At 47.7% G+C, this 14408-nt stretch overlaps 1 pseudogene; it reads left to right on the top strand.

The window, feature by feature from the left end:
- The window catches only part of LOC147993266 (uncharacterized), a 35677-nt pseudogene extending 33901 nt beyond the window's left edge, over positions 1–1776 (top strand).
- The last annotated feature ends 12632 nt before the right edge of the window (positions 1777–14408 follow it).

The raw sequence follows: 14408 nt of genomic DNA on the forward strand, positions 1-14408 counted from the left end.
CCAATCCGTTCCCGCCTTATTTTCCCGCCAATCCCTTCCCGCCTTATTTTCCCGCCAATCCCTTCCCGCCAACCCTTTCCTGCCATACCGCAGTTATTCTTTCCCGCCATTTTCTCCTCTGTATCTATAAAACCCGCTTCAGGCGGAGGTGGATAAGCATTCTAGTGTAGTGTAGTCGAGATGTCCCATTATCCATTCGATCGTAGTTTTCACCCTGAGATGAGCAGCACTCTGCTGAGTCTAGCTACCGATTTCAAGATGGACAATAGGATAGTTCCATGGGACGAACTCACCGGTAGTGACACCATAAAGAATGAGTTGGCTCACCAATTATGTAGGTCTGGGTGGCCTGAAAGGACCTATGAGGAGGTACATCAAGAACTTCTTAGGTTGCATGAAAGGTGGAAGAAGGTGGTGGAGCCGAAGAGTGAAACTTTCAGAAGGACTGCAGAAAAGCATCCATTTTTATGGACTGAGGAGAGCGAGGACGACGATGATATCTTCATGCCGCCGCTTCCGGGTTCTGCATCGTCGAAGGGCAAGAGTTCTGCATCGTCCAAAGGAAAGAGTTCTGCATCCACGAAGGGGAAGAGTTCTGTATAGACCAAGGGCAAGAGTTCTGCATCGACGAAGGGCAAGAGGAGCGCATCGTCGAAGGGCAAGAGGGATGCATCAACGGAGGATGACGATGATGACTTCATGTAGTATGTAAGATGTATTCCAGTTGTACCGTTTCATTCAGATGTATTTGCATTATTAGTTTGTATTGTATTATTGTAGGGCATTATGTTCTATCTGAATTTCATTTTGTACTTGTATCTTAATTATCGGTTGTAGTCTATTTGGAAATGTAACTGAAATAAGAATGCGAATTAATAGTAATATGTCTCTCGCATACATAAAACAATATATGTCTCCTGATCACATAGAAGCAAGTGCGATAGTAACACATACATGAAGCATGTCTCATACATAAATATTGACACACAGCTGCGAATAGTCTGAAACTAACATAGATAATGAGTCATACATAGATAGATAAGCATATCACTGCGGGGGACGACGACGAGTCTGGGTCTTCCTTGGGCGAGGACCGGAAGGCGATAAGCGCTGAGGCGGTGGACGAAGCTCGCGATAACCACGACCATAGTTAACCTCGTCTATCACGGTCTGTGTCTCCTGCGTCGGTGGTGGTGGTGGAGTGTGAAACACTGTCTGCGAGAAGCCATAAATGTTTGTAGCTTGGTCATCATCCTCGCGGTCGCCCTCAAAGTACGAAGCACCACCACTAAGGATCGGTGACTGCTCTGAATGCATGAACGGTTGCGAATGGTTGCCGCCTGCGGTAAAGTAAAATTGATACAAATGCATGAACGAAGCACCACCAGTAAGCATCAGTGACTGCTGAGAATGCAAGAACGATTACTACATTGTTCAAAAGAATGTAGTGAGTAGTGTTACCTAGATTCATCTGCTGATGCCAGGAAGAGCTCCCTGGCTGTGAAGGAGGTGGCTCATGCCAGGAAGAGCTCGCTGGCTGTGAAGGAGGTGGCTCATGCCAGGAAGAGCTCCCTGGCTATGAAGGAGGTGGCTCATGCCAGGAAGAGCTCCCTGGCTGTGAAGGAGGTGGCTCATGCCAGGAAGATCTCCCTGGCTGTGAAGGATGAGGTTCTGCACGGTGCACAGAGGGTCGTGGTTCTGAATGCTGTACAGAGGGACGTGGCGGACGATGTGCTGGAGGAGGAAGTGCAACATCCGAAGTCCGTCTACACGTAACAGTTGCGTAAATCCCGCGTAGCTTGTCATCAAGACGCCTCAACCATGAGACGCCCTCTCGCGGTGGGATAGTTTCTCCCCTCTGAAAGCGCCGCATTAAAGCGGAAACCTCCTCTCGCGCCTGTAGTGTCAAGTCACCCTGTACACAAAGAGTGAACCAATTATATCCTTGTTGTATGATAGACACCACGAATAGACAACCAAGCGAATATGTCTAGATTAACAAAAGACTTAACATATGAGAACCAAGGCATTTACCGCGTGGTGTCTGGTTCCCACAACAGAGGCAGTTGGGTACATATCGCTGGTGAGAGGGGCTTCGATCTGATCAGGAGCAGCTGATGGAACCAAGTAGATCCTCGTTGTATGCCGGTAACGCTGCAGATACAACCCGAACATTTCCCAGTTAAAGGGCCGAACCTCACCCCAGATATTTGTCGCAGCGGTAGTCCATTCGTCAACGTAAGGGGTAATGCTCTGAATCCAATAAGCCATGGACTTGTTTCCTCCTAGGCGACTGTCCCTGAGATTGACATGCGCGATACATGATTAGGTATATTATGAATGCAGAGCTGCCAACTAAAATAGTATTAGTACTTACTTGTGCATGTGGTCTGGCAAGTGTGGAATATCTGGAATCTCAGGCTGTTGATATAGACCGAACTGTCTCATCACCCTATGAAGAGACATCTCCTCAACCGTCATGTCGAACACCAACTTGGCCCTGGTCATCCAAAAGTGCCGATCTCTAGTGCACAATCCAGAAATCCCAACTGGGTACCTCGATGATATAGCCTGAGGCGAGTATGGCTCCCAAATAACTTGATCCTCGTGCAAACTATCAAACTGCGCCATGAAGGACGGGTAGCATCCCCTAACCTAAGTATGCGCAAACTGTCTCTGTGCATGACAACAAATAAGCATTAGTAATACTATTGAATGGCGAGAAATAATTGAATTAATTGTTACTTAATATAAAAGTACCTCTCGCCGTGTCCAAACAGATCCCATAGTAGGTAAGTCGCCGATAGCAGGCACATAAGTCCCAGCTAAGTCCTCCAAACCAAAAGGTTTATCAATGTAGACATAGGGTCGTCCAATAGGGAACCTCTCATATGACCAAAGCTACAACAATAATGGACATCCAACAAGACTAGATTTTCTAGACTTCAACAAGCAAGCTTTGCACAGGCCTCTGTACGTAGCCGCTAACACAGCAGAACCAAAACTCCTCTGTAGAATATCCGCAGGGCAACGTGCTTCAGCTATCTCTCGTGCAATACCGATGAGTCGTGCATCGACAGTGGTCACGTGGTTCTCCGTAAACATTGTCTTGCCGAACAGCCAAAGAATATATGCCTCTAGGGACCGGTCAATCTGTGCCTCCGACAACTGAACGTCAGGATGTCCTAACGAGACAATCTACATAGAAACGTAATAATTGTATGAACATCGGGCAACTAAAAAACAACATTTGTTTAAGTGGCCATGATGGTTACCTGAAACTGGCTCAACCATCTAAAAAGAGGTCCATGAGGATCGTTGTCTATAGCCCTAGCAGTCGGGACTGCAGCCAAAAAACGGGTCTGCATCGTGTATCAGCCATTATATGGTCTCCATTATATGCACACATACCTATCAACCCATGAATCGTGTATCAGCCAGTTAGTCTTTGGGGTACGAGTGACCAACACGTCTAAGTTGTTGCCCGCTTCCGTAAGGGCGCCCCAGTGCTTTCTATCGATGTTACCATTAAGCAACGGATACGAAGACATATCTGCAATTCAAACAACAAATCTCAGGTGCAAATAAAACATAGTACGACATATTACAAATTATAACATAGTCTTGACATATTACGAATTAAAACATAGTCCTGACATATTACATATTAAAACATAGTCCTAACATATTACAAATTAAAACATAGTCCTCACATATTGAAAATTAAAACATAGTCCTGACATATTACATATTAAAACCCACTACGGCACATTATATAGCTTGTGAGTTATTTCTTCCTCGTCCGCCCCTTCGGCCTCGACTGCCACGACCACGTCCGCCTCTTGCTCCTGTTGTCATAGCCGTCGATGTGGAAGCACTCGTCGATGCGGAAGCACCATCTTTGTTCAGGTCGGGACAATATTTCATCCTATGCCCATAAGCCGCGCATAACAAACATTGTCTGGTTGCTCCACCAGCTTCAGACTGGTCCATATCGTTCCGGATGCGACGTGTCTTTCGTCTGCCCCTACTTGTTCGCCGAAGGTCTGGATGCGGGATGTATACTCTCTCACCGTTGTTTACCTTGTTGAAATTGCCGACGACTCTAAACCCTGTCATCTCGCCTGTCCAGGTGTTGAGCACTGCCTCTTTTAAATAGTATGGGGACACGAAGGATATAGCATCCAACTGAATCTGGCCACAGGCAGCCAACACATGAGAGCAAGGTAGGTGCAACAACTTCGGTTTGTTGCATGTACACTCACACGTTGCATATAATTCCGTTCCAATTTTTACCTCGTGTGTCTTCACCTCATTTCCAAAACCAAAACCATCGGTAGGAAGCTGAACCTCATACCTCCTTTCTTGATTCCCTATGAGTCTGACACTGTGCTTCTTTGCTTTCTCTATCTTCTTTGCCATGTATTCCATGACACGGCTACAATAAGGTGTGTTCTGATTATCTTCAATATGCTTCTTTGCTAACTCGTGCCTTTCTCTGAAATATCTCAAAGTGCCATGGAATACAGCCTCCACAATAGCTATGAGTGGCAATGCTCTATTCCCTCTCAGCACAAAGTTATACACCTCTGCAAGATTGGTTGTCATGTGGCCATACCTAGCTCCATGTGTGTCATGCAGCAAAGACCAATTCATTGGAGGCTCTTTCTCTATCCACTCAGAAAAATTCTTTATTGCCCTTCCCTTCTTTCTCTTAGTATTAGGAGGGTCAATTGCTGGCAAGTCACAAAGACCAACTGGCTCCTCTAGCTCCGCGATGAGTGCTGCTAATTTAACCTGATCTTCTTCCATTTTCTTCCTTGCATGGACCTGCTTCTTAGTAAACTCATCTAGTTTTGACCAAATAAATTCGTATTTCCGCTGCTGGCTCTACTTGCATAATTTTTTGAACAAGTTCATCAACCGCTTGTTCTTGAACTGTGAGAAAAAATTAGCCCCAAGATGGCGCACGCACCACCGGCTCTGCAAAGTCCCTCCAAGGTGTTGGTTCGTCATCTGCTGGATTACGAAGTGTCTTCACGGCCTTCAATATACCAGCATGTCTGTCATGAATGACACACACGTTTGGTCGGTCCTTCACGATGGCAATTTTCACTTGGCGGAAGAACCATACCCAGCTGAGAAAGTTCTCACCCTCCACAAATGCCATGGCAAGTGGGATGATTTGATTGTTCCCGTCCACACCAATAGCAGTCAGGATTTTCCCTCTATACTGACCGGTCAGGAATGTACCATCCACAAATATAACAGGAGGACAATGCCGGAAAGCTTCGATGCACATAGCAAAAGAGAAGAACAGTCGTTTCAACACCTTGAAATCTGGTATACTCAGCAACCTCATGTGTTGTACGTTCACATAAGTGCCGGGATTCCTCTCCTTCAGTATGCCCAGGAGACGGACAACATTATCATATGAGTCGAAGAACGTCCCAAACCTTTCCTCCATAGCCTTCTGCTTAGCCCTCCAAGCCTTCCCATAAGGAATGACATAATTCCATCTGACCTTCACTGCTGTCTGGATGTGTTTTGCTTCCATATCTTTCTTCTCTACTATCTCAGTATACATGAGTTGCGCAATGAGACTTGAAGTCAGGTTCGGATGCTTGACCAGCAGGTTCGTCCTCACACAATTATGTGGGACGACAATGGTGACAACCCAGTGGATGTCATACTTCGGCACGTGCCCGTGCACCTTCCCAGGACAACCTGTTACAACACATTTCACGGTATAGTTTGTTGGACTTGATATGTGTGTCTTGAAAACCCTCTGCGTAGACATAGCCCACTTTATCACAGCATACTTCAATTTTTTTCTTTGTATCAAACATAGCCCCTATTTGTACTTGGTTCAGATTATACTGCCATGGAGTCGCATGGCCATCGTTCACCATAAGGCCGGTGGATATGTCCTGCTCCCATGCAGAAGGAATCGGTACCTCAACTTCATCCTCAGAATTTTCAGAATCCAGTTCCTCCACCAATCCGTCCTCGTCCTCTTCCTCCATCACCCTCTGCATTTCATCCCCTTCCTCATCCCCATCAGCAAAACCAGAACCAGCTAATATTATCGAATGGCTACTCTGCCCAGTATCAGGACCACAAACATTGTGTGGCACGTAGTCTGACTGTTTCTCGGGTTGGCTACCATCCACATCTTGTGGCTGTGACCCGGATAAAACAATCTCGTTAGCCACTTCACTGCCTTGGCCGGGTTCATACCCCCTGTGGAGTTGTACGGTATTCTCCTCCTTCGGCACAGGTTGCACAAGTGCATATGGGTGGATTCTTCGGTCTCGGCAGCGTCTTAACAGGGACAACCAATGTTGGCTCCTATCTACCGGCATCAACTCCCACTTGACATTTTTACAAGATTTGGTCCACAATGCATGAATACTGACGGAACATACTTTAGGATCCAGCCCGAAACTAGTTGTCAACCAGTACTTCAATTGTCTAATGTCCAGTCTGTCCGGGTCTGCTAGTGTCATGACGCCATTTTTAAACTCACTAAGATCAACCCCCAACTCATTATATCGAACATTACCAGCGCCGTAGTAAACATTCAGATTTACTGATTCAGACATTTTCACCTGTCAGACATTGTCATCTTCTCATTAATCACAACGAACTATGCGCTAAAATGCCTCCAAAAATATATTAACACTAAAATTCACAATATGACTTATATACACTAACTAAACTATATTAATCACAATATACACTAATATTATCCGCTACACGAACTATGCGCTAAAATGCCTCCAAAAATATATTAACACTAAAATTCACGATATACACTAATATTATCCGCTACACGAACTATGCGCTAAAATGCCTCCTAAATTAAATTTACACTGAAATTCACAACGAACACTAATATTATCCGCTACACGAACTATGCGCTAATATTTACATAATATTTGTAACGACGTGATTATACCTTCGAAGTGTGTGTCCGCTTCTTGCTTGCACCACCGGAGAACGACAACGCCGCCCCCGACGACCGGAGGTTCAACTCCGGTCAGCCCCCAACCTGCTCCTCCTCCTCACCACCTCCTCCTCTGCAGCTGTTGCTACCTGTCCTCCTCTCCACCATGGCTCCTCCTCCCAACCATGGCTACTCCTCCCCAAACACATCAAAAACTATCCCATAGCAAAAAATAACACCGTAGGCCGGTGGGGATTGCTATGATCTACCGATTCTGTGGGTTGGATTTGCAAATGTGTGGCAAATGGAGGAGATCGGCGCGGGGGGGAGTTCTACAGAGAAGAACTGAGAGAGAGAGAAAGGGAAACGAAGAACAGAGCACAGCGCAGGGGCGAACGGGTGCTTATCCGCACCTTTTCGGCCTAGACCTGGCCGAAAAGGTCTTCGGTCGAAGCCTGGCCGAAAAGGCCAGCTTCGGTCACCGGTGGGCCGAAAACGGCCCAGTTCGGCCGCCTAGCAACCGAAGCTACTATTTTCGGCCGGGCCCCCGCCAACAGCGAGTTCTCGGCCCAAGCGCGGCTGAAAAGCCTACTTCGGCCATGGCCTGGCCGAAAACTCCCTTTTCGGCCCACTCCTGGCCGATGGGCTACTAGTTTTGCGTTTTTTTTCATTCTACGCTATAGTTTCCGAAATTGCTACAAAAAACATGATAGTTTTGAAAAAAAATCGTGCATCCATCCATCATACCTGTCTGCCTGCTGCCGCCGTTTGAGAGCCATCCGTTTGTTTCTCTAGTAGTAGTTCGTACAAGTACCGCGGGCGTATTGTACGAGTGCGTAGAGGAGCTTGCAGCAGGATATGATGGATTCTTCAGCAGTCGGCCAATTAGCTAGCTATGTCCTAGCTAGCTTCTGAGCATCATTGGCCCAATAAAGTAAGCATGCATGCGACCCCCTAGCTAGCTAGAAGCTAGGCCAGCAGTCCGTAGTAGCTTGTGATCAGTGATGTGTATCAGTGTTGTTTGTGTGTGTGATCAGATCTGTCATGTATCCATTGTTGAGCTATTTGTCTTGGTGATGTTTGCAACAAAAAGTGTGGTTGTTTGTGATGGATTTGTTTGTACAGTAAATGCATGCTATTAATTTATTTACTCTAAAAAACAAACCAACATCAAAGGAAGAAAATGAAACAAAATTCATCTCCGGAAACCCAAACTTAATAATTTCCATGCGTACGTGCATTTTGTTTAAAAATACATACACTAGTCAAGTTCATGCATCTCCTCTCCTGTGCTAACCAACTATTAGATGCATTGGTTCTTAACACGTAAGTATGATCGACCTTGGTGCAAAGCAGAGACTCAAATGTATATTTGTGTACATATACGTGTGTGCACGTTAATTTGGAAAGATTGATCATTACGTGCTGATAATCGAGCACTGGACTACCTCAGTGCTTGGTTTCCAGCAATGACGTGTCAGTAATGTGTACTCACTTGACGCATGCATGGTGACCCAATTAAGGCAAGTGCAGAATGCTAACTAATGTTTTTAAAATTATCTAAAGATCGATCGAGCATACTAACTAAGCTAAGCTAAGCTAGCTTGGGGACGCCCTCTGAAACGATTAATCAATCAAAATGCATTCATATTGAGAGAATAACTAGTTTTTTTGTTTTTGTTTTTTGGGCGAGAAAGGACAGAGCAAGTGGAGAGAAGGAAAACATAATTCCTCCTTAACTTAATATAAGACGTTTTTTGATACTACCAGTAGCTAGCTACGTGTAGCTAGCAACCAATTAACCATGCCCCGCAAGCTTTTGTTTTAAGCCATCAGATGCACAAATCGCTTTCTTCAACCTCCAACCCAACCACCTGTTCATTTTCTTCCCTGAAACCGCCCCACATACCACCAGATGACGCCGCTGCCGGTCGGCAGCGGTCCCGCGCCAGCCTTGCCGCCCCGCCCTCCCCTCAACCGCTGCCCACCATCGAGTTGCTTCCGCCCCGTGCCATCCCTCTAACCATGACGATGAACCTTTTTTTTCCGGCGAACCTGCACCCCCTAACACACCAAAGATAGATACCAAGGTTGCTTGCCATCCTAAGATAGACATATGGTAGCCTGCCATCCTAAGATAGACCGAGAGGGCTTCTCCGGCGAGCCAGAGGCTGTTCCTTCGGGTGAAAATCGACTGGCCCAATATTAACTTCAGAGGACTTACAAGTGCTAGCCTGACACACTAGTGGAAATAGTGCTAGCCACAACTTACGTTGGTGGCGCGCCATTTACAACTAACGCCACCACTATTTCTTTCAAATAGTGTGGTGGCATTGGCTTATTTGGTACGTGTGACGCTCGGATAATTAAGCTACAGTAATTCCCTCCTAGTGATGCCACATCATCATGATTACTGTTGTTAAACTCATGTTGGTTCGAAACCGGTTCAAATTTCAAATTCAAATCAAAGTCCAAAATTCAAATTGCCAAACATGAAAACTAAAATGTTCAAAGTGTGGCAAATAATCCCTGGATATTTGTCATGTTGGAACCAACCTCATTTGAGTTCCCAAAATGTCCCTAGGATTTTATCTTGTGGTCCAACAATAATTAAATTGGCCTTTCCAATTTCTAAAAATGGTTAGCCAACTCCTTCTGACCCCAAACTTTTTATGCAACTTCACTTTGTTCCTATCTATTTTCGTGCAAAGTGCCACATTTAACAAAAATAATTCAGTAGCTCTTTTAAATAGGAAACAAAGGCAAATCAAAAAAAGAAAGAAAAGGCCACCCCCTAGTGGGCCTCGTGGCCCAGCTGGACATCCAGCTGGTCGGCCAGGCCGGCTCACTCGAACCACCCACGCCGCCGAGGGGATAAGTCTCCCCCTCGGCCTCGTCCTCGTCAGCCCCAGATATTTGCCCCCCTCGCTCGGCTCTCTCCCTCTCGGTTCTCTCTGTCGGAGCGCCGTCGGCGCCGTTGCCGCGGCCTCGACCCCTCCCTCACCACGCCGACGCGTCCAACGGCTCCACCGGCCTCCTCCACGTCGGCTACAAGCCCCGGGTGGAGCTCGGAGTCGGGGCATCAAGCAGATCGACGCCTCCCCGCCTCGTCTCCCTTCTCGAACGCCGCTACCCTCGTCGTTGTCTCCGGCCACCTCGACCCTCCCCAAGCCCGCTGCCGACCCCTACAACACCGATGTGAGGCCCTGCTCGTTTTCCCCATCCCCACACCGCTGAATCCATCGTCCTAGATGCCGTAGCCGCTGCGGTCGACTTCGCGCTCGTCACCCACCGACCGCGCGCGAACCTTCGCCGCCAACGACCGCACGGTCCCGCCCCGCCTCGCCGTACGCCGCGTTGATGCGTCGGCCAATCCCCGCAACTGCCTTGCGTCGTCCTCTCGCACCCGTCGGAGACCGCCCGTGCCCACGCGCCTCCTTCCCCCGCGCTAACTCCCTGCGCCCATGGCCGCACCCTCGGCCGCCTCCTGCTGCTTCGCTCTCGCCACTCGCCTTGCTGCCCCACGCGCGCCCCTATCGCCCAACCCCCGACGCGGCCTCATCCCGCAGCTCCCAACTCCGGCTGTCGCCGCCTCAGCCTGGCCACGCCCTCCCCGGACGGTGCCGTGGCCTCGCCGGCGCCCCTGATGCCCCGTGCCCTCGCACGGGCGCTCGCCCGTTAACCCGCTCGCCCGTCGCCCGCTTAACCCCCCTGGGCCACTGACATTGGGGCCCCATGTGATGGGTTTCGTAGTAATTTCAAAAAATTTCCTACGCTCACACAAGATCATGTGATGCATAGCAACGAGGGGGCGAGTGTTGTCTACGTACCCAACGCAGACCGACTGCGGAAGCGATGACACGACGTAGAGGAAATAGTCGTACGTCTTCACGATCCAACCGATCAAGCACCGAAACTACGGCACCTCCGAGTTCGAGCACACGTTCAGCTCGATGACGATCCCCGGACTCCGATCCAGCAAAGTGTCGGGGTAGAGTTCCGTCAGCACGACGGCGTGGTGACGATCTTGATGTACTACAGCAGCAGGGCTTCGCCTAAACTCCGCTACAGTATTATCGAGGAATATGGTGGCAGGGGGCACCGCACACGGCTAAGGAATAGATCACGTGGATCAACTTGTGTCCCTAGAGGTGCCCCCTGCCTCCGTATATAAAGGAGTAGAGGGGGGAGGCTGGCCGGCCAAGCTTGGTGCGCCAGGAGAGTCCTACTCCCTCTGGGAGTAGGACTCCCCCCCCCCCCCAATCCTAGTTGAAATAGGATTCGTGGAGGGGGAAAAGAGGAGGAGGGGGCCGGCCACCTCTCCTAGTCCTAATAGGACTAGGGGAAGGGGGGAGGCGCGCAGCCCATCTAGGGCAGCCCCTTCTCTTTTCCACTAAGGCCCACTATGGCCCATTTAGCTCCCGGGGGGTTCCGGTAACCCTCCCGGTACTCCGGTAAAATCCTGATTTCACCCGGAACACTTCCGATATCCAAATATAGGCTTCCAATATATCAATCTTTACGTCTCGACCATTTCGAGACTCCTCGTCATGTCCGTGATCACATCCGGGACTCCGAACAACCTTCGGTACATCAAAATGCATAAACTCATAATATAACTATCATCGTAACCTTAAGCGTGCGGACCCTACGGGTTCGAGAACAATGTAGACATGACCGAGACATGTCTCCGGTCAATAACCAATAGCGGGACCTGGATGTCCATATTGGCTCCGACATATTCTACGAAGATCTTTATCGGTCAGACCGCATAACAACATACGTTGTTCCCTTTGTCATCGGTATGTTACTTGCCCGAGATTTGATCGTCGGTATCCAATACCTAGTTCAATCTCGTTACCGGCAAGTCTCTTTACTCGTTCTGTAATACATCATCTCACAACTAACATATTAGTTCTAATGCTTGCAAGGCTTATGTGATGTGTATTACCGAGAGGGCCCAGAGATACCTCTCCGACAATCGGAGTGACAAATCCTAATCTCAAAATACGCCAACCCAACATCTACCTTTGGAGACACCTGTAATGCTCCTTTATAATCACCCAGTTACGTTGTGACGTTTGGTAGCACCCAAAGTGTTCCTCCGGTAAACGGGAGTTGCATAATCTCATAGTCATAGGAACATGTATAAGTCATGAAGAAAGCAATAGCAACATACTAAACGATCGGGTGCTAAGCTAATGGAATGGGTCATGTCAATCAGATCATTCAACTAATGATGTGACCTCGTTAATCAAATAACAACTCATTGTTCATGGTCAGGAAACATAACCATCTTTGATTAACGAGCTAGTCAAGTAGAGGCATACTAGTGACACTTTGTTTGTCTATGTATTCACACATGTATTATGTTTCTGGTTAATACAATTCTAGCATGAATAATAAACATTTATCATGATTATAAGGAAATAAATAATAACTTTATTATTGCCTCTAGGGCATATTTCCTTCACCATGCCCCTGTAAAAAAAGGTTTAAAAATTTATTAGTAAAAATAATTAATTAATTAATTAATATTTAATTAATTATTTAACTTAATTAACTCTGTTCAATTACCCTAATCACATGGTTAGTTATTTAAGGTCTGTTTAATAAAACTGTGTCTATGACAGTGGGTCCCCCATGTCAATTTTGACCAGTCAACATCCTGTTGACCGCTGACGTCATGCTGATTCAGTATTTTCTTTTTATTTAATAATATTTTTTAGAATATTGTTTAAGCTTTGAAAAATAATAGCAAATAAACCGTAGCTCAGATGAAAAAGTTTTCTACATGAAAGTTGCTCAGAACGGCGAGATGAATCTGAACACGCAGTCTGTTCGCCCGCCACACGTCACTAGCATAGCAAACGTTGAACTTTCCCCTCCGGTTCATCTGTCTGACAGACGTCCGGAGCCGGGAAAACTTTCCCGGATGTTTCCCCCTTCGCCAGTACGGCCTAGCGCTGCGTTAGAACACTTCTAGCCCCACTTATTGTCTTGTTATGCATATGTTTGCGTGTATTTACTGTTTCTTCCCCCTCTTCTATCCGGTAGACCCCGAGACCGATGTTGATGTCCCCGTGATCGACTACGTCACCGACGACCGCTAGTTCCCTTTCAGCAGAGCTTCCAGGCAAGCCCCCTCTTTGATCATCCCGATATCGCCCATTCCATTCTCTCATGCTTGCATTAGATTTTGCTACTGTTATTGTTTGCTCCTATTCTGATGCATAGCCTGCTTTTGTAACCTACTCTTTGTACTTTACCTGCTTATCCTAAACTGCTTAGTATAGGTTGGTTAGTGATCCATTAGTGACCCCCACCTTGTCCTTGTTGCCCCAGCTTCATCTTCGACGACTCGATCAACATGATCGAGGACCAGAGCCTGACACCTCACATCACATCACGCCCCTTTAGTTGCTCGACTCTACAGAGCTACTATCGAGTGTCGAGGGTGATCCCTCATAACACACTCTCGATGATAATTTTGTAGTGTAGCTATTCGGTCGTGGTCATCGAGGGTGATTTCCTATTTCACCATTCCCGGTACGGCTCTGTCGTGCAACACCTCAAGTGTGAACCTCGAGGGTGGTCCCTCTTACGTTCACCTTGATGATTACATTGAGTGGAATCTACCGGGGGTGATTCCTCGGGTTTTCTTCCTTGATGTTTTGGACACACGATTACCTTGACTTTACTTGAGACCATTGTTGAAGTCGGGTCGGCCCTGAGGGGTACTCGCGAGTTGATGTGAAAGTCGGGCGGGCCCGTGGAGCACCTACGAGTTTTCTACGTGGCACGGCCGGGCAGTCTGGGCCCTTGCCGTAAGTCCATGAGACGAGGCGACGGGGTCACATTATTGTGAGTTGCTGCTCGTCTCCGCGAGCCCCCAATCCACTAACAGGTTTGGGTATTTGTTCTGAGTTGGCCTTTGGCCTTTACGCACTAACCACCACGCGAGAATAGTTATGGGCCTCGACGTCGTGGTATCAGCCGAAGCTTTGTCAGATGTCCAGTTTAGCATTGTGGCACGGTCGGATCGTGCCATCCACTACACGGGTGGTGCTGGTATCCACCCTGCACACAACGACCCGGAGTGCAACGAACGATGGGCCCAGACCCCGGAGTGCTTAGGATGTAGACCAACGAGGACCTCTCTTCTGAGCCTAGGTAGGGCTGCGACGTGTTGATCTTCCAAGGCCGGGTATTGACCCCAGAAAGGTGTGTCCGGCCGGAGTGATCGAGCGCGTTGGGTAACATGGTGCACCCTTGCAGGGAAGATATATATTCGAATACCGTGTCCACGGTAATGGACATTCATACTTGTATCCTGATCTTATATAACTAGAAATGGATACTTGAGATATGTGATGGATATGTGGCTCCAGGATTGCTTTCTCGCAGGTAGTCGAGGAGGGATCTTTGGGCATTAATGTTACAACATGTTTGCTAATTA

The sequence above is a fragment of the Triticum urartu genome, chromosome 1A (assembly GCF_056163025.1).
Source record: "Triticum urartu cultivar PI428250 chromosome 1A, HENAU_Tu73, whole genome shotgun sequence".
Lineage (NCBI taxonomy): Eukaryota > Viridiplantae > Streptophyta > Magnoliopsida > Poales > Poaceae > Triticum > Triticum urartu.